Genomic DNA, 20095 nt, shown 5'->3' with positions numbered 1-20095 from the left:
AAATATCTTTTTTTTTTTTATGCAAAGAAGAAACCAAAGGCTGTGAGCCCGCAATTATTGTTTCTTCCAAGAGAAAAACAAAATACAAGAGAGAGCCAAATTCAAGATCTGATCATTTTGAGATGCCTGGACACACTGCGTTTAAAAGACGAGATCATAGGAAGCAGGAAACACAGACAGAGGGAGACAGTTCCAGAGTTGACCTGTTGCATAAAAGAAGGACTGGGAGTAATGGTTAACTCTTCCATGAGTAGAGAGATGGACAGAAAAGGGATGAGAATTTGCTGCTAGACGGGTGCTACGCGCCCATCATAGAGGTGGAGGAACGCATGCAGACAGTTCAGAAGAGCAGTGACCATTGAAGTAGTAATAGAAAAGAGATAAAGATGAAACAGTGCAACGAAGAGACAGAGGTGGAAGGGAGTCAGTAAGAGGAAGAAAGTTAATGAGATGAAAAGCCTTTGACTCCACCCTATTGAGAAGAGCTGTACGTGGAGAGCCTCCCCACACATGAGACTTGTACTCCACCCAGGGGCGTATAAAAAACCCTGTATAAAGTCAACATTTGTGCAGGGGTAAAGAAGGAACAGAGTCGGCTTAGCACACCCAATCTCTTGGAAGCAGATTTTACAAGATATGTAATATGATCTTTCCCAGATAAGTCTCGAGTAAATGAAACCCCAAGCATGTACAAGGATGATGCAGGGTTAAGCTGAATATTATTAAACATTAGTGGGTATACCTGTGGAAGATTTTGTGTGGTTGATAGGTGTAAAAACTGAATCTTTGATGCATTAAAAACAACCATATTATTTTTACCCCAGTCAGAGATACGAGCCAAGTCAGACATTAGGTGTGCCATAGCCTCATCCCTTGTTTGTTGAAGTAACTGTTGAGATGGGTGTTGCGGGAACCGAATGGAAAGATGAAGGGTGGAGTCATCAGCGTATGAGTGGATAGGGTTAGATGTACAGCTTAGAAGGTCATTGATGAATAAAAGGAAGAAAGTTGGTGATAGGATAGAGCCCTGAGGAACACCACTGTTGATAGATCTAGGAGAAGAACGATGGCCGTCTACAACAGCGGCTATAGAACGACCAGAAAGGAAGCTAGAGATGAAGACACATATAGAAAGATAGAAACCGTAAGAGGGCAGTTTGGAAATTAAAGATTTATGCCAAACTCGATCGAAAGCCTTTGAGATGTCAAATGCAATGGCAAAGCTTTCGCCAAAGTCCCGAAAGGAGGATGACCAGAGTCTGAAAGGTAGGTGAGAAGATCGCCAGTGGAGCGTCCCTGACGGAACCCATACTGACGATCAGAAAAAAAGTTGTGATAGGAAAGATTCTTCAAAATTTTTCTATTAAGAATTGACTCGAAAACTTTTGACATACAGGATGTTAAAGCAATTGGACGATAGTTAGAGGGTTGAGGATGGTCACCCTTCTTTGGGACTAGCTGAATGAGAGCAAACTTCCAGCAACAAGGAAAGGTACAAGTTGATAGATAAAGGCGAAAGAGTTTGTCTCGGCAGGGTGTAAGCACAGAAGAACAGTTCTTGAGAACAACAGGAGGAACTCCATCAGGCCCATATGCCTTATTAGTACTGAGGCCTTTGATGGCAGAAAATACATCAGCTGAAGAAATTTTAATGTCAGCCATGAGGAAGTCAGAGGGGGGAAATGATGGAGGAACAGCACCGGAATCGTCTAAGGTGGAATTGGAGGAGAAAGTCTGAGCGAAAGGACCTGAAATTTGGTGAAAATATCTGCTGAAAGGCTCAAGTTTTGGTGCGCTCTGCTTTGTGTCATACGGAGTGCTGGTAACACTGACACCAGATGCCATTTGCTCCAGGTGACAAACTTATGGATGCCAGCATATTTTTGGTAACTAGGCGAAACATACCTATATACTGTGTTTTTTCGACTGCTACTTTTACTTAATATATGTGAAGCGTTTCTCACCTCTTCTCTATTTTATTGTCATGTCAGCAACACTGCAGTTCAATTGGCTAAAGAACTGTACTGAAATCAGTTCTTCTTTATTAATTTAACCTCACTTAAGTTGATTCTTACGAGCTGTGATTATCATTATGTCAGTATAATGAAACAAAATTGTCCATTTTTTTTTTTTTTTTTTTTATGTGGAGATATTTGTTTAGTGGTAGGTGTTGGCGACCGTCATCCACTCACTTGATGTATTACTGCCTACTTCTTTCTTAGCCTTTATCGTTCTTTTTCTGTGCCTGCCCTCCTCTCTTCCTATTTCTCCCATCTTTCCTGTCAATTCTTATTGCTTTTCTTTCCTTTACAGGTGGCTTTACATTGAGTGACAAGCCAAATGGTTCCTGTAAGCCAAGAAACCATTTACAACGCTGGGTGATAACTATATAACCAAACCATAGGCTACGTGCTCCCTACGTGTCAGCAAGTGGGTTGGTGGAGGGTTAGTGCCCCTCCCGGTAAAACAAATAACTCAAACTCAAATGGCCACCCCTTACGGGATTATGGCGTCTGGCAATAGATAGAAATGATGATCGAATGTTTTCACTGGGGAAATGAATCCCACAGGCTGGAGTTCAAACACATAATCCAGAAGACCGATGTCTACGCACAACTGTTCGTGTGCTTCATTCTAGGTTCAACCCATCTCCTACGGCGTAAGCACTATTTGCAGGTGCTGCCTTCCCTTGTTGTGATTTTTTCCTAGTACTGTAGTTATGCGAAACACGAAGACAACATGAACAGTGACTGTTCTTCGTTCTGCTATCCTCCTGGAATCACCTTTCTACGGTTCTGCTGACACTAAACGTTTGTGTTATCTGTTCTGGATTCTCTCCCCCTAAATAAAGGTATATCATGGTATCTCTCATCTCCCTAGTTGTTGGATCCATGTATACTAGGTCTACTTGACGTTTTGTGGTAAGATGTAAGATGTATCATCCAGGTGATCATCGCCTGACCGAATATGGGTTACATTTTGTCCCTTGGACGCAACAGTTTTCACGAATCATTGTTAAGGCTTCGGCATTTCCTGGGTTCATTTATACTGTCATACCATCACCAGTAGATACGAAGCTTGAGGAAGTCTGGCTAGCCAACCACGAATATGTAACTGTGGTAGAGCGTTCATAATGTTTCACATATTCACTTAATCTTCGGACAAAACAGAGACATAGCTTTTGTCTTTGATTGTACGGTAAACACAAAAATTGTTTAACCCACCCCATCCTGACGTTTTCTGGGCAGTGGTACGCCCCAGTCCCGACATTTTTGGACCTTTTTTTTTTTTTGGCTCAAACATCCGCTCTTGGTGAGAAACATCGAAAATTCGTAGAGAAATCGCTCACCTGAGGTTTCAAATACTCGATCCAGGTAGGAGTACCTCCTTACCTTACAGGGTTTTCTATCAGACTGGCTGCAAAGAAAACGAGTTCTATGGGAGGATAACTATTCCACACCACTCATAAACGGTATTTATTTATTTATTTGGTACGAATTTAGTACGAGAGTATATTGGTTTTCAAACAGTAATATAGGCATTATAAGCATTGTTTCACTCATTAACTCATCACCATTCCTGACCTTTTTTTGCCACATTACCTGATCATCATTTCTAACTGTTTCTTCCTCTAATGTTTGTCCTCCACATTGTCATCGATTGGGGAATCACTCTGGCCCCGAATTTTGTACCGTGGCATGACATGGCTTTACTGGTCAGGTCATTGATAACGGGTGAATTGCTGAGAAAAGGGCATGCAGGGGGGGAGGAGGTCATGCTGGGTAAGGCATTGTCCCTGCCTAGCATCTTGTAGAGGAAGGTGTCCCGTGTATATGTTCCAAAAATCACTCGCGAAAATTGAAAATTGTGCAAATTAAATAGAAAATTGTGCAAATTAGGGACCTTGCAATGTTGCCGCGTTAATTTACGTCAACGGGATATGAGTGCACATCATGTGAGGACGTGAATTCACGTCTCCGGGACAGGGCAGGTTAATATAAATAGGGCTGGAGCTCCGACAGGCAAGGCAAGATTTCTTGAACTGGGGCAAGAGCCAAGGGATGAAATATCTCAAATATGACCAAGATGATGCATGGAATCTTGATGAGAGTGAATGGGATATTTGCACACTGCATGGAGACGTATACAGACGATGCCGAGTTGCCTGCTGATAGTGAATGGGTGATTAATTTTGCACACTAATTCTGGGTTTTCTGGATGTTTGTCAGCGTTGAGCGATGATGTTATATAGTGGTATGAATAAAGGAATAATTAAGAGAGACAGACAGACAGAGACAGAGAGAGAGAGATTTATACGACCTCTAACTCCCAAACTCTGGAATTTGACTGAGAGGTCACACACACACACACACACACACACACACACACACACACACACACACAGCTATTCCTAATCTCACAGCACCTACAAAGCGATCTACGGTGATTTCCACAGCAATTACGTGGGTACAACTGAATCGGCCAGAGACAGCGAGAGAGGGAGTGTGACAAAGCAACAAAGACTTTTAAATCTTTGTCACGCTTAAATGGGATTTTTTTTTTAACAGGTACACACACACACACACACACACACACACACGCAGATATACTCGTATACTTGTGTACCGGTATATAAATTTATGGGGAGACAGACAGACAGACAGAGAGAATTTTATTAGTATGTGTCTTCACGCTATGTGTTGTGTTGGAGTGGGTTACTGCAATGAGCTAGACTGTTACAAAGCATTATACAAGACGGGTGAAAACAGGGCTACCTGAAAGATTACAGCATTGATATTGACAATTTCACACGATCTCAGCTGTTTACCTTCGTCCTAACATCTTTGATATACAGGAGTACTTCATGCTTACTTTTTTCTTCATCTTTCTCCGTTGAAGGTCGGAGGAAGTTTAACAAAATTATCTCCATTCCCACACTTTCTACCCAACAATACTCATTTTTTGGCAGTTATCAATGGGTGTATACCTTCCATTCTGCCCTACCTAGTATCATCTCCCACTCCTACCCTCCTTTCCACCACTTCACAATTTTATTCCCTCATCCCATACCAAAATTATATATATATATGTATATATATATATATATATATATATATATATATATATATATATATATCAATCATTTCCTGTGGCACCCTCGGGGATGCATAGGGCCTCGATGAACTCACACCACCACATCCTATCTTGTGCTAACTCCTCAAGATCTCCCCAACACTCATCTCCAGCTTCCCGTCTCATTGTTCGCACCCACGTCTCTTTTGGCCTTCCTCTACCTCTCCTACCAAGTGCCACCCACCCTGGTGTACCTCGTACTATTCCCTGTCTCCTATACACATGTCCTAGCCACTTCCATCGTGAGAATCTAACATATTCATCGATTGGCTGCACTCCCGTTATTTCTCTAATTCTACTATTTGGTATCCTTTCCCACCACTTAACTCCTAATATTCTTCTAAGTGCTTTATTTTCAAACACCAAGAATTTATTTTCCATAGTCACTGTGCTGTACCAAGACTCGTGTCCATAAATTAAAATACTCCTAACCATTACCTTATAAAGTTTGATTTTTGTATGCACAGAAAAATTGTTATTATTCCAAATATTTTTAAGCATTCCCATTGCCTGATTAGCCTTCTTTAACCTTTTCTCGAATTCAAAGTTCAAAGAACCATCCTTGGCTAAATAAGTACCTAAATATTTAAACCTATCAACTCGCTTTACAACCATACCTCCAATTACACATTCCTGCGCATTTTCCATATTCATATTGATTATTTCAGTTTTTCCACAATTAATAACCAAACCCACCTTCCGACCTTCACTCACCAAACAGTCCAACACTCTCTGCATCTCTTCTGGCCCATCACAAATCAAAACTATATCATCTGCATAATCTAAATCCAAAAGTTTCCTGTTCTCTCCCCAAAGTATACCTGCACCGGTTTCTGTTCCAACGCGTTTCATAATGTAATCAATGACCAATATAAATAGTAAAGGCGATAGAACACCACCTTGAATTACTTCGGACTTGACTTCAAACGAATCACTCAGACAACCATCAACCATCACTTTACAAAATGTGTCCTCATGCATGTTCATAATGACCCTCACAAACTCCTCTGGTATTCCATAATGTCTCATGATCTTTCCCATAGTCTCTCTCGAAACACTATCAAAAGCCTTTTCAAAATCAACAAAACAAAGACTTAACGGTACTCTCATTTCATTAACTTGCTGCATCAGATGCCTAACTATAAAGATATGATCATTGCAACCACGTCCCTTTCTAAAACCAGTCTGTTCATCCCTCAGAATACCCTCAACCACCGGCTCCAACCTATTTAACAACACTCTACTGAAAACTTTCAAAGCTATCGGTGACAAAGAGATTCCCCTCCAATTACCACATTCACTCAGGTCTCCCTTCTTCGGAACTTTAACAATTACACCATTCTTCCAAACTGATGGTAGTAACCCCGTCACCCATATCTTATTGAATAGCTTGGTCAAAATCATTATTAATCTATCCCCCTCCACTTTAAACATTTCCGGAAATAAACCATCCTCCCCTGGTGCCTTATTATTCTTTAACTGTTTTACTGCTTTCTCCACTTCTGCAAGCCTCAACTCTCCTGTTTCTATATTTAAATCTTCCTGAGCAGACGGTATATCCTCTTCTGGTGGTATTGGTCTATTAAGAACTGTCTCAAAATGCTCTTTCCATCTGTTTTTAATATCTCCATCTTTGGTCAATAAATTTCCTTCCCTGTCTCTAACTGGTATTTCCTTGCGTTTACCTGCTTTACCACTCAGTTCCCTAATCGATTCATATGCTATTCTTTGACTCTGTCCATCATTTTTGTTTATTAAGATTTCAGTCTCTGCAACCTTTTCATCCACACATCTTCTTTTATCTCTCCTAGCTAACCTTCTTACTTCTGAATTCAAACTCCAGTACGCAGCTCTTGCTAATTCAATCTCTCGTTCATCAACGCATTGCATCTCACTTCTCAATTTAGCCTCACCTCTCTTTTTTATCATATCCCACGTTTCCTCTGATATCCATTTCTTTCTCCTGAATCTATGTCTCCTTCCAATCGTACATTCAGCAGTCTCATGCAAAACTTTGTTCACATCCTCCCACATCTCATCTACACTTCTCTCCCCCTCTTCCAACGTTTCCAACACCAAAAACCTATTTCTGCATTCTAATCTGAATTCCTCCTTTTCTTCACCTTCCCTTCTAAGCTTAACAATATCGTATCTACCAACACCAGATTTTTCCTTCTTCTGATTTTTAAGTTTAAACCTTATTTTGCAATGCTGAGTTGATGGTCACTACCAATATCCGCTCCCCGTTTAACATGAACATCTAGCAGAGAACTTCTATGCCTCCTACTGATAGCGATGTGATCAATCTGATTTTTTTATTTTCCACACGCCGACACCCAAGTTGTCTTGTGTATATTGCAATGCTGAAAGAGTGTGCCCCCGATGACTAAGTCATTTGCTAGACAGAAGCTTCCAAACCTCACTCCGTTTTCACTCATCCTACTACCAACTCCCATCTTACCCATACATGCCTCAAATCCCTCATTTGAACAGCCCATTACTGCATTAAAGTCTCCAACGCAGATCAAAACATCATGTCTAGGTACCCTTCCTACTCCTTCTTGCAACTTTTCATAAAATGTGTCTTTCCTTTCATCGAGTGCATCATTAGTAGGTGCATAACACACAAACAGACTGATGTTGCCATGATTTGATTTAAACCGTGCGTATAACAATCGCTCATCTATAGGATCCCACTCACATAAAGCCTTATTTGCCTTACAACCCAGCAACAATCCTACTCCCTGATAATGCATTCCGTCCTGTCGGCCAGAGATCAATAAACGTATACCATCCTCCAAATCCAACTTATCGACTCCAGTTAATCTAGTTTCTGTCAGAGCACAAATATCAAGTCCGTAATTTTGAAAAACCTTCACTAACTCATCGATTTTACTGTCATGATTTAGAGTTCTCACATTCCAGTTACCAAGTTTAATTGTATTTTTTGCATTAACAAATGAATTAGATTGTAATTGAGGCAACCGTGAGATTCTTAGCACCCCCTGCCCATTTAAGGGCTGCACGGGACTGGGGGCCATTATTGTTCTTTCAGAGTCCATCAAGGTTTCCTTGGCTAACTTCCTGAACACCTCGCCAATGTGTTGCAGTCGCAGTAGGCAGCTAACTTGCCTCATTGCCCACACCCGAAAGACCCAGCTATGCTGTAGCCAGTCACGTGCCGGCATGCTTCCCAGCCATTACACTCTCAAGCAGTTCCTCTGCCTGAGAAAGCAACCACCCCCCTGCTCCCGAGGGTTTTTGATCTGTGTAGGTAGAGGGCGATCACTCCCTCACTAGCCATATACAGTATATATACAGTGTATACAGTGTATATATATATATATATATATATATATATATATATATATATATAGATAGATAGATATAGATAGATAGATAAATATATCTGCTTCTTAGTCGCACACGCCTCTCCTAATACGAGTACAATATCCATCTTCATGTAGTAAAGTTTTCCTGCTTTGTCCCACAATCTACCACCATCTTAGGCCCATCCGACTCACTTCTTTCTACCTACCTACTTTTTACTCCATATTGGATTTGCAGTTTCACAGCCTACAAACAACATTCACCGTCACTGTATAGGCCTGTGCTTCACCCAGTAGGCCTATGCCTCATTACCGACCACCAGCCCAACCCATCCTACCCACCTGTCCCTGTCATTTCAGCTCTGATGTGGTGAATATCACAACGACGGCTGCCTCTACTATGAGTCATCGAAAAAAAAAAAATCCGAAGGTATGCTTTCCTCATCGTGCTCCATCTCTGACTCTTATATTATCGTATTACATCCAAGCACCTCTACCTTTCCCACCCAATTCACTTAATTCTGAAAGGTCTGAACTGACATCTGAAAAAAAAAAAAAGCACCAAAAGGATATTTTCTTGGTCACGTTGTAATGGGATTATAAAAGCCTGCGTTGGCTGTTGTAAAAGGTAAGTGAGGAAGGAGGTAGGTCTCTTGGCAATCATTATGCTTTTCTTCTTCTAGTTTTTACCACGGACAGTTTTCAGAACACTTACCGTAATAGTAGCGTTCGCACGGAGTGGACAATCCACCAGACCCCACCAGAGACATATGCCCATAGTCTTGAAACTGAAGGGAGGGGTTACCCTTCCCACACCCCGCTCAAGGTGGAAGCTCACACCTTCAACCTAAGTGGTAATCTTGAAAGCGGGAGAGCACACCCCTTCGTATGGGTAGGCGCGGCAAAGAGTTGGTAACACTGATTAGTTTTAAAATTCAAAATCTTAAAACAAAAACAATACATATCACAGTTTCTAAGATTCATACACAGTATAAACTATTAATGTTTGCAATTCTTACCTCTTCTATTATTGAAGGCTGGCATTTTGTCTCAAATACTTTGTACAGGAGTATGCATACAGGATTTGGAGAACCTGTACTGCAGGAAAAATTCGGTGCCAGACATAGCTTCAGAGGAGTTCATGCTGTCAGTAATGACCCTACGAATACACCTGGGCTGGTCATACCGCTTTTGACTATATTTCTGCCCCAAATGTTTGTTTTTGCCATTCTTCCCACCCAGATCCCCGAAATCCCCCCCCCCCAAGACACGGGATGGGGGGATTAATTTGAACACCAATTATGAGCACCGAAAATAAAAGCCAAATTCGTTCAAATCGCACCAAAATACATCAGAAAAATATATTGCCAAGTCAAAACAAAATAGTGCGGAGTTGTAAAAGCTCACCGAACACAAACATGAGACTTCGTAATTCAAACTAACTGGCTGTGCACCACTCGTCTGTTTAGGTAGTACTCGGCCATTCTTTACTGTAGGAATTATTTCACGTACTAATCAAACTAATTATAAAAGTATCATGCACCGTATCTGATAAACAGCTTGGTAGAAATATTGAGAAATAAAATGGAAGTGGATACAGTATCTTTGTTTTCGTCTCGCCGAAAATTATCCATCTTCAGAGAAATGGTGAAGTCTTTTAACCCGCCGCGTCCCATCAACGTATGGGTACGTTGCAACATTTTGCATTTGCCAGTCCCGATGACGTACTGGTACGTCGTGCAATTGCAAGGTCCCTAATTTGCACAATTTTCAATTTTCGCGCATGATTTTTCGTATGTATACACGGGACACCTTCCTCTATTCCTCTACAAGATGCCAAGCAGGGACAATGCCTTACACCACATAACCTTCCCCTCCCCCCCGCATGCCATTGTCTTGGCAATTCACCTGTTACCAGTGACCTGGCCAGTAAAGACATTCAGGGCCAGAGTGATTCCCCAATCGAGGACAATGTGGAGGACAAAGTTTACATAGCATTAGAGGAAGAAACAGTCAGAAATGATGATCAAGTAATGTGGCAAAAGAAGGTCAGGTATGATGATGAGTTAGTTGTGAAACAATGCTTATAATGCCTATATTACTGTTTGAAAACCAATATACTCTGGTACTACATATAAATTCGTACCAAGTAAATAAATAAATACCGTTTATGAGTGGTGTGAAAAAGTTACCCTCCCATAGAACTCGTTTTCTTTGGTGCCAGCCTGTTAGAAAACCCAGTCAGGTAAGGAGGTACTGCTACCTGGATCGAGTATTTTAAACCTCAGGTGAGTGATTTCTCTATGAAATTTCGATGTTTCTCACCAAACGCGGAGGTTTTAGCCAAAAAAAAAAAATTCGAAAATACCTCGGGATTGGGGGGTGTCGGAGGTGCGAAATAGCTCGGGACGTGACGGGTTAAAACGATAAAAATATTAAACTCTTATATTTTCTTTACACGATGTTTTTATCATTAAATTAAATTTCCCATCACACACACCATAGGGTCCTTTAAATCCTACATAGTTTTCTTTGCACAAAGCTGCTATAATATGACGAAGGGGCATGCAAAGGGGTGCTATGAGACTCCCCATGGATTCCAGTACTACGCTGGGGTAATCCTCTCCCATTCACCGGGGAACGCTCTCCCTTTCGTGCGTTAAGACTACCAAAAGATACGGATAGGGCAAGGTGAACGCCTTCCCACAGTTTAAGACTACGGCCGATGTCTCGTTTTCGTTTCTACGGGCTAAGGGGGTCTTAGTTAAACTTCAGTGTTATTTTCCTGATCGATAATTACGATATTGGTTAAGCACATAGCCTTAAAAATGTAAATCACTCTTACTTATGCTATATCACCCAAAATATCGCCGAAAAAAAAATATATATATATTTGTATATTCTTCCCTAAGAAGATTAGGACAATATCTGTCAATAAGACGGTTTTTGGACTGTAAGAAGTAAAAAAGACGTACGACTATTGACATTTGTATTCAATCTGACTTGTACAAAAAATGGCACATATGGTCTATCCACAGTTTAATATTTATTAGACTCTAAAATATTAGGGCCTACGAAGGGAGGCGGTGGACGAAGCAATAAAGAGGTAGCCTGCAGTCCTAATGGACCCCAGTTCAAATCCCCGCTGGGGCAGGAAGCAGTTTAAAGATCTGAATATCAGAAATCAGAGAAAATGAGCTGGTGTATTCAACCAAACTTCTCAGGTCAGTTCGTCCGGTTACTTGATAATGTCCTCAACAGGGAAAAAAATTTTCACCATTATTTTATGGAGGTCAGTTCCCCCTCCAGATCTTATAAAGGATACAAAATAGGGAAAGGCGGGCATCTATGACTTTGAAATATTAGTACTGTACATGTACAACGGACTCTCATCTGTAATGGGATATTTGGGGAGTGTGAACCCCCCAGTGATTCTTGGGGGATCAGCCCCTCCTCAAAAATAAAAACGATAAGAAATGGAGGAAATACTTCATTGAAACTTTCAAGGTGAGTTCGTTTGGTTACTAGGAAGATCGACCACTAATAATACAGTTTTCCAACCCTGGCTTATGGGGGCGTCAGCCCCTCCAACCTAATTCAAAATTCTCAGAAATAGTGAAAGGAGGACATAATATTACATGACTTTGATGTCTTATTACATATTGTAAAATGGACTCTCATCCATAATGCGATATCTGGAAAGCGTGAATCCCCAGTGATTCTTGGAAGGGTCAGACCCTCTCCCCCCCCACCAAAAAAAAATAAAAAAAATAAAACGGAAATAGAGACAAATGAGCACACTGAATTCAACGAAATCAGCAAACGTATCACAGGATTATCTATGTAGTTTCCATGTTTTCTCTTAACACACACGAAGAAAATGCACATCGGTATTTGTGAAGCATGACTGCACCCACCTTATGATTTTAGGGAGGGGGGGGAAGACCCTGAACAATAGCAAAGATTAGAAATTGGAGAAAATTTTGAATAAGAGTTCCCAGGTGAGTTCGCCTTGTTACTGGGGATTTCTTCCAATACACACAAGTTTCCAACCATTATTTTTTAGGAGGGCCATATCTATCTATCTATTGCCTGACGCCTTAATCGCATAAGGGGTGGCCACAGACAAATCGCCTTCATGTCACCTGGTCCCCCGCCATTTCACTGCCCTGCATCCAGCTCACACCCCCTTCTCTGATATACCTCTCCAATCCATCCCTCAATCTCATCCTTGGCCTCCCCTTCGCTCTGCCCCTCCCCCCCCCTCCACCTCACTCACATACACTCTCCTCGTTAGTCTCTCGCTCTCCATCCTCTCCACATGGCCAAACCACCTCAGTGTATTTCTCCTTATGCTTTGTATCACATCCACATCCACACCACAATGCTCCTTCACTTCCTTATTTTCCAGTCTGTCTCTCCACGTAACTCCACATGCTCCTCTCAACTCATTTCCACTGCTCTCACTCTTGACTTGTGTTCTTACAACAAGGTCCAAGCTTCATTTCTGTAATTTAGAATTGGTGGTATCACAATACTGTTATTAGCGACTTTCATTACTTCCATGCTCACTTCTCTGTTCTTCAGTCACTGTTTTCAAAGAACCAGCAACCATTTTTCCTTGTATGACCCTTTCAAGCGCTTCACCCTCCAAACTTCCGTCCTTACTCATCACACTACCTCAGTTCTTAAATACACTCGCATTTCCCATTTCCTGATCATCCGACCTCACTGTACATCCAGTGACTTCATTTCTCTCGAAGACCATAACTTTATACATTCTTACAGTCACCTTTAGATTCTGTTTCTTACACACACTTCCAAACTCATTCACCAGGCCTTGCTTTCCCCTTCGTCTTCACTTAACAATACAGTATCATCTGCAAACAACAGTTCGGGGAGTTTCCAAACACTGCCCTTGCTTATTTGGGATGCTCTAACATCCACTGCCATACCGTGTATCTCTTTTATATAGATACAGATTCAACAACCATAGAGACATGACACAACCCTGTTTGAATCCAACATCAAATAGAAAAATTCACTCAGTTCAATCCACACGCACTGCAGCCTTAGCCTCCTCATACTCGTACATACTCATCACGGCATCCAACAACTTCTCATTTACTCCATATATTTTTAATATTTTCCACATTCTTTGTCTATCCACCCTTTCATATGCTTTCTCCAAATCCATGATATCAACGTACAACTTCTTTCTCTTCTCTAGAAACTTTTTCACTGAAGACCTGAGAATGAATATCTGATATACACAACCTCTTTTATTCCTAAAGCTTCTCTTTTCTTCGCCAACTAATTCGTCCGTTATTGCCCCAACTTTGTCAGTAAGTATCCCACTATATACTTTTCCTATTACACTAAGAAGACAAAGGCCCCTGTGATTACCATTCACTTCGTTGTCCCTTTTACTTTTGTTCAGGGGATTAATTATACCTGACTTCCAATCCTTTAGGACTCTACCTTCCTCTCAGGACAATCTGCTCATCAGCCATATCCATTCTACTACTATCTCTCCCTCATGCTTCAGCATTTCACCACACACTCCATCAGTTCTTCTGGCTTTCCCCATTCTTCATTGCTTCCACTACTTCCATCCTACTGATTTCTTCCTCTCTTCTCACCTCCCTCCTTCTCCATCTCTTGCACACGACAATACATACTCCATCTTTTGCCCTCTCATTCTCACCTACCTCCGTTCATAGCCCCCATCCATATTCCCACTCTCTCACACTCTTACCTTTCCATTTAGTCTCAGTTATTCCACGTCCACTTTTGCACCCTCAAGCACCTGGACAATCTCTCTCTCTCTCTCTTTCACCTCATCATTCGCACCCCTTACATTCCATATCAAAATCCGTACCATGTCCTTTGTTTGGTTCTTAGTCGTCATCTGTTGGGCAATCCGGGTCCGAGACTTCTTGTTTGTATTTTTAGATAGTTGTTTTCCAGGAAGTGGCAATAATCCTCCACCAACCCATCTGTTGTCACGTAGAGAACATGTGTTTTGTTGGTTATATGGTTACCACCCAGCGTTGTAAATGATTTCCTGTAATACAGGAAGTAATTTGTCTTGCCACTCAATGTGGAGCTACACTAAAACAGTACCGCCACACTGAGTGGATGATGAGCGCCCCTACCTACCAAATTAAATGATTCTCAGATATAGTGAGAGGAGAGAAGATATGGCTTTGACATACTGGTACATGTTGTACAATGGAATCTCATCCGTAATGCGATATATAATAAATAAAAATTAACAGAAATAGGGCAAAGATTTGAATGATATTTCTCATGTGATTTTGTTTGGTTACTGGGAAGGTATTCCTCGCCTGTATGCAGTTCTTCAACCATGAATTTTTGAGAGTCTGTTCTCCTCATGAAATTAAAAACCTTAATGTTATGCAAAAGGACTGCAGATACGGCTTTCATATCTAAGAACATGTTGTAAAATGGACTCCTTTTCTGTAATGAAATATTAAGGGAGCGTGACCCCACCCAGTGATTCTTGGGGGTCAGCCCCCCTCCCAAAAATAAAAACGTTCAGAAATAGGGGAAAGTGAGCAAATGGATTTCAGTGAAATCGGGATCCATATCACAAGATTGGTATGCAGTTTAAATGATTTCTCTGACTGCACAGGAAATACCTGCATATCTACATTATTATTATTATTATTATTATTATTATTATTATTATTATTACTACTACTACTAGTACTACTACTACTACTACTACTACTACTACTACTACTACTACCACCACCACAATTATTGTTTTATTACTATTATTATTTTCATTATTATTGTTGTTGTTGTTGTTGTTGTTGCTGCTGCTGCTGCTGCAGTCATCACCCTTTTTTTTCTCTCTCCGCCTGCTTTTTACTTTCTCGCTTCATTCATTTACCAAAGACATCGCTACAAATCACGGTCCTTAATTCATTAATCCCTTGGAGGTAACAAGAATATCTCTCTCTCTCTCTCTCTCTCTCTCTCTCTCTCTCTCTCTCTCTCTCTCTCCATCAGCCCAACAACATATATCTGTATAATTTTCTTCTTATCTCAGGATGGTTATATCCAGGTTGGGAGGGATTTTTCTAGCTGGGGGATAAGATACAGTCTTAATTAACCCTTGCACAACCAGGGGCATGTCCTGAGTTGAATAAAATCGTCAGTTGGCAGCTGGAATTAAATATAAAATACTGTGCGTCATTGGAGTGAAGATTTAAGGGAGTATGGGGGGAGCTGGTGCTGGTTCTACCCTGATGTTGGCCACCTGGTTCCTGTAACTGCTGACACATAAGCATTGTTTTATAAGCTGATTATCATTGTATGTGTACCTGACTACAATTACCTGCCGCTGCCTGCAATAACATAGGAATTAGTAGCCCTTTCCGTCCCATGACGTGTTCTCAAGTTTATTCTTGCTATCTCCAGATGATTTTGTTGTCTCAGGATAGATTTTTATAACTGAATATATTAGATGCACTTTTTACTGACACCTCCACTCCCACAGAGCTCTCCCAGGTGGAGTAAAATAGTGTGTTAGCAGCAAAAATATACTACAAAAAAGACGTCAGCGTATTGAAGGTGTTAAGGGAGTGACGGGGCAGCTGGGACTGGCTCTGCCCTCAGGCTGGTGGTCCTGGGTCCAAACATTGCCGAGTGCTCTTTTTTTTTTTTTTTTTTTTCCCTGTTTCCTGCACTTTTTTTTTTTTTTTAAATTTACCCAAGTGATCATTAGCTACCTGGTGTTAGCTGCGGCAACATAAAAGGTACACTCGTTGACATAAATCCTGATCCATCCCATAACGATAAATTTCGAGAAGGTGAACGATGAATTTTGAGACCCAGTGTGTCCTCCTTCCAAGCTCACTAATGTTTCCAGAATGTCTTGTTCGAGTTTCATATTTTTTCAACTTAAAGGTGGAAGGAAATTTTTGTCTGTGTGCATATCACCTTCAGTAATATGACATTCTTTTCTGTTTTATTCTCGCAATGAGCACATGATGATCTTTGGTTTGTTAGGGACGTTTCGATCTAGCGAGGTAAAAAAATATCTTTCCTTTACCTATTAAATAAATGCCATTTTACAGTTGTCTAATTGGCCTGATGGCAGAAAGAATAAAGTATAAGGAACGTCCTGCAATCGAAGGGTTTAATATCTGTTTATGTTATTGCAGCAACAGCAGATAATTTGTGATGAACTGCACATAAAATGATATTACCTTAACATCTCTTCGTCAAGTGTGCATAATGCTTTATAAATGTGATAAATCTTAACTCTGATATTCATGCTACAACCGGACGATTATATTTAACGTGGCAGTGGCACCTCATCGTCCAGCGACTAAAAAAAAGTCTCCAGTAACCCTTACAGGACGTGGTAAATTTTAGCTATTTTATTTGTGTTACCGCCAGGTGAATTGATTTAACATAGGAGTGGCCTATCGTCGTGTGAGGGTTATGCTTCATCCTGTAGTACAAGGAGAATGTTAGCACTGGCAGATTACAGGCACAAAGCATACTGATTCATTTATACATGTTGTACCATTAAGACATTTCGTTACACTTTTATTATGAGAATTGTTTACATAATCTTACGTCATTTTCCAGTTCATATTGCTAATATACTATTGCGGACACTAGTAACGATCCACTTTCTTATGATGAATAACGAGTCAGTGAGCGGCGACTTTCGAAACTAAATTATGCGATCATCAGAACGCACACAGCTTTTCAGAGTATCGTGTAAGCGTTTCAAAACTGTTACAGTAAAGAGTGAAGTGAAATTCTCGACTGCAACTGTAAATACACTTTGCATGAGGTACATAAATGACGATATCAAAGATGTTTATTATGATCAATCGCTGTGAAATGGTTGTTACAAAATCTCATAAACTTATATGAAAGACTATGAAGTTAACTACTCATGCAATAATACCTGTTTCGTAGTTAATTGCGTTCAAGGCAGGAAGTCTAGTCTATTTCCTTTCGTGGCATTCCATGATCGAATACCTTCTAGTCACCTCTTGGGGATGGAACCTATGCAAGGCGTCCCAGTGACATATTAGTGTTAGAGACACATTAAGGATTCCCCACTCTGCTACAGCTTTGTCTATCTATCTATTGCCAGACGCCATAATCCTGTAAGGGGTGGCCATTTGACTTTGAGTTATTTGTTTTACGGGGAGGGGCACTTACTCTCCACCAACCCACTCGTTGACACGTAGGCAGCACGTATGGTTTGGTTATATGGTTACTACCCAGCGTTGTAAATGGTTTCTTGGCTTACAGGAAACCATTTGGCTTGTCACTCAAGGTAAAGCCACCTGTAAAGGAAAGAAAAGCAATAAGAAGTGACAGGAAAGATGGGAGAAATAGGAAGAGAGGAGGGCAGGCACAGAAAAAAGAATGATAAAGGTTAAGGAAGAAGCTGGCAGCACTACATCAAGTGAGTCGCCAGCAGGGTTGCCAGGTCTACAGAAATTTCTGTATTTCTACAGATTTTTGGAAGGATCTACAGAAATACAGAATTTTGTGCTTAATCTAGGCTACAGATATTTTGATATATTACAGAAATTCTCAAGAAATTTTACAAGCAATATGGAAAGGAATTCAATTTACAAATACCATAGAAAAATTTAGCAGTAGGCAAGAGGACGGTCCTGAAAGAAAGCGTATTGTATACAGTAGTTAACCCTTGAAACGTAAATTTTTCTATGAAATATTGTATTTTCTTTAATTTCAAATTATGTCGCTTAAGCTATATTAGACTAGTACTTGCAGTATAACAATTAATATACTTATAAACTGCTTAATTTGTGAACTAATACGAAAATTTCAATATTAAATATATACATTTTTCTACTATCGAATGCGCCGGTGTACTGCCAATTTTGTTTACATTCTGAGGGAGTCAGAAGCAGGTATGTTAGAGTTAGTTTCGGAAGTTTGGACATATTTGGAATATATTAGTGGTGTTAGCGACTGTTCCTACGGTTATCTAATATAACAAGGTATAGTTATTGTTATAGTTATTTGGCCTAGAAAGTTATGAGCAAAACGAAAAGTGAAAAAGGGGCTAGCTCTTTTAGCCCTTGTTTTCAGTATAAGTTTTCACTTAGGTTCGTGTCTAACTTGACCCATAGTAACTGTGTGTTAACCCGCATTTTATGAATTTGAAATATGAAAATTCATACCATATTCTTAATAAAACTATTAATCTTAGATTATTCGTATGGAATTAATCATGTTTTTTCTTTTAAATAAAGGCACAGATAACTTCTAAGACATATTTGCATACCTTTTGTCAATATATGCGTGAAATTGTGATCTAAAGAATTTTTTTTTCAAATCTCAAGAAATTTTATGGATGATTCTACAGATATTTTAGGGCCAGCACCTGGCAACACTGGTCGCCACCACCTACCACCAACATCTTTGTGACTGACATATTAGTATTAGAGACACATTAAGGCTTCCCCACTCTACTACATCTTTGTCACTGTGGTATATTAGTGTGAGAGACACAAGGCTTACCCACTCTGCCACATCACAGTGGTTTTACGGTGTGCCTTGATTCAGGCTCTGCCCCACGGTGTTGGCGACCAGGGATAACAGTGAATGCGGAGCCTTTTTTTTTTTTTTTTTTTTCTAATCGCTCTTTTTTTTAGCAATATCAATAAACCTTCTCCTCCTCCTGCTATTCAGTTTCTTTTTCCTTTATCTTCTTATTCCTCTTCCTCGCCCCCTTTTTCCTCTAAATCCTCCACAACCTTTTCCTCCTCCTCCTCCTCCTCCTCCTCCTCCTAATTCCACTCTTCATCCTCATCCTCCTCATTTTCCTTATCATCATCATCATCATCATCATCATCATCATCATCATCTACGTCATCATCATTCCTTGCCTATAATTCATCTTCAGGTAAAGATACGCTCTTCTAACCGAAGCATTAGACACAGCCTCTATTAACCCGTTCGTGGCACACCTGTATTTCCGTCTAATTATTACTTCAGCAGGAAGTTACCTGTCCTGATACTTTCACTTATTTAGACAACTGTTGGGGTTAACCCGATCGAGTACAAGGACGACTTGTATATTATTTATACATTTTTCACTGGCAAGTTCTGTGGATGAGTTTTGGTTTGGACATAATTTATCTTAGGTAATTTATATCTATACATATCCCTTTTAACACGTTTTTGACGTCATAAACATTTTGTGTAATAATATCATAAGGTTTATTAAGGCAGGTAAGCCTTTATTGCTAAGTTTCAAGCTTCCCGTAGAATACGTCAGCAGCGCTGGACTTTATTTCAATATCCACAATTTTACTACTGAGTCAAGACGGAGGTGGTGGCTCAATCGGTACAGAGGTGGCCTGCAGTCCTAACGGACCCGAGTTCAAATCCCGCTGCGGCAGGGAACAGTTTAAGGATTTGAATTTCATAAAATCAGACTTTACTGATCTACCAGAAGACCCGCCGACATGTTGTAAAAATACCCCCGCTAATACCAATACACCAGTCCTATATGAGACAGCCCTAGCATGTATTCAGTATGGACCACCGGTGGGTGTTAGCGCCGAAGTGGTGACATGTAGAGGTGTGCGGTA

Source organism: Coenobita brevimanus, chromosome 84, assembly GCF_032717465.1.
Source record: "Coenobita brevimanus isolate Jiangsu-jjx chromosome 84, ASM3271746v2, whole genome shotgun sequence".
Taxonomy (NCBI): Eukaryota; Metazoa; Arthropoda; class Malacostraca; order Decapoda; family Coenobitidae; genus Coenobita; species Coenobita brevimanus.
The sequence above is the reverse complement of the archived record's forward strand: the minus strand, read 5'-3'. Positions refer to the sequence as shown.